This window comes from Emydura macquarii, unplaced genomic scaffold (genome assembly GCF_026122565.2).
Source record: "Emydura macquarii macquarii isolate MOO-44397 ecotype Brisbane River unplaced genomic scaffold, CSIRO-AGI_Emac_v2 contig_1254, whole genome shotgun sequence".
NCBI classification, from domain to species: domain Eukaryota; kingdom Metazoa; phylum Chordata; order Testudines; family Chelidae; genus Emydura; species Emydura macquarii.
In genome coordinates, this window is record NW_027131391.1 from 1,119,050 (window position 1) to 1,121,590 (window position 2,541).

Below are 2,541 nucleotides of genomic sequence, written 5' to 3' on the forward strand. Positions count from 1 at the left end.
TCCAACTATGGTTGTAAGGTACGGGATAGGTATACGTGCTAAACTGCTACAAGGTCAAACTGTGATAAACCATAACATCCTGTCAAGTGTCCTTGCAATAGTTTCCTTTGTTAGTGTATATATACACACCTTTAATGGGATCAATACACAGAGGCCTCATCTGCACCAATGATTCCCAACTAGTAGGTCATGTCCTGTTTGGAGGATACTATCTGGTTCTAGGTGGGCTGTATTAAATGCTTTAAAATACAAAACAATGGAAGGAAAGCAATTTAAGCATGGAGTCTAGAGTTAAATTGTATAAAAAAATATGGCCAATCTCAATCTGGCACGGTGGGATAGAGAGAATAAAAGATAGGTGGAAATACCCCCTTAGAGAGAAAGTACCAGTCCTGTTGCTTAAGGATGTTTCTGGCAATTTTCTGGCACAGAGCTGGGGCTGTTTTCTTGTGCTGCTTGGATGAAGTGCTTAATGTGCATGTGGCAGGGGGTTGGGGGAAGAGACGAAAGTAAAAGTGAGCAGACAGATCCAATGCATTTCACTAACAGAGCTCAAAAATATCACATTTCTTTCTACTGACCCTCTCCCCACTTTCCCCACTCACATCACATGATTCGCCTCTGCATGTGACACTGAATGAATTCCACTATCATACAATGCCTGATTTTTCTGGTAGGACAGTCACTGGACTGATGGTTGGGAGCTACTAGCTTATACTATAGAAAAAACATCCTAGGCAGCTTTCTTACAATTTTTTTTTTAAACACTTAATGCAATTTGAGGCCCTGCTTAGAATTTTAGTTTCCTGTATTTAAAAACTGGCTATAGGAAAATAAGACAACAAACTCCTGATGTGCTGTGTAAGTCTCTAATGGCAATACATTCCATTACAAAGTACTAAACACTGTTAGGATCCTTTTAGGCTTGGCTGTAATTTAAAGAGATGGCTCACTACAAAGCTGTCTGGCCTTCACAGCCAAACTAATCAATGCTCTAGAAAGCAACATTCATAATAACTTCATGGATTTTAGATTAAGCCCTAATAGAATGTGTAGCAAGCATTTAATCCTGTTTGAGCTTTTTTAAATTGCAGAGCATTAAGATACAAATTGGATATTAGGGGCCACATTCTGAACTCAAATTATGTCAGTATAAAACAGAATAATGCTTTTGATTTCAATGGAGTTACTCTGGCATTACCAATCACATTTGGTTTTAGCACTGGAAAAAGTCTACACAGTAACCAGTGCTGCCCCCTGCTGTTGTTAGAATGATTTTCTCACAGTGTTTACTGGTAACTTGTCATAAGAATCCCGAACAATTCTACCCTTACATTTTTTATTGGGAATTCTACAAACGAATCTGTTTATTTTTATGCCATCCTATGTTCTTTTAGACCCTTGGCTCACTTTAAACAATTCTTTATCCTTCAAAGCCCCCAGATTCCTTTAATCTTCACTAAGCAAAGCCAAACCATACATATTTAATTTTAAATCTTTCTTCACAAAACAGAGGCCCAGATTTTTAAAAATGGTTGCCAAAAATTAGACTCCTAAATACTTATTTGGGCATCAAATTAGGGACATACAAATCTAACATTAGCCACTCAGTTTTGAAACTTTGGCCAGACCTTTTCCTTCTGTATTTTCCCCTGTAACACTAGTATGTGGAACATGCAGTTTATTTTCTTAAACCACAAATTTAGATACACCAATTCTCTAAGGCAGTGGTGCCCAATCTTATTACACAGGAAGGCCACATAAACCTAAATACAACTTGTGTGGGTCAAACAGATTCTACGTATTTTAATAAGATTTCAGCTGACAGCAGGAGTCTGGCCGGCCAGGGCTGACAGCCCCACTCCTATTGCAGGCCTTATGAAATGCTCTGGTGGCTGTGTACGGCCCATGGGCCATAGATTGGGCACTGCTGCTCTAAGGAGTTAGATGGTGGAATAGCAATGCTAAGGGCACTGCCTCCCCAGCAAGATAGATAACCTAAAAGGTACAATGCCACTGAAATATGTAAATAATGTGGCAGCATCTATATAATCAGATTTCAGGAATAGAACTTTGAAGCCTAAAATGTCTGTTGAGTGAGTGTGAAGCAATGGAAACAGGTTCAAGCATGGCTCAGAGCTGTTTGTTTAAAATATCACCAGGTTCAGTCATCACTGGGTTTCATGGTCTGTTACCATCCAATTTTTAAGTTCTCAGCCATTTTGACTTTATGTATTATGCCTGTGTGGCATACAGCTATAGTAAGGCATGCATCTGTGCCATGCCAAGAGTTCTAGATCATTGTTATATCAGAGGTAATACAACCAACCAACCTTACTCTGCAGCTAATTTGCATGCAACAATTTCATTGGTTGTAGGCAGGCGCAGATGGTGGATTACCTGGCCCAACTGCCAGATCTGCAAAAATCAATATAAATCTCCCAGCAAAATATAACCCATGCACCACCATCCACCCTGCCCCATGCACCACCACCAGCATACACAATAACCCCCCCCCCCCCCCCCCCACACACACACACA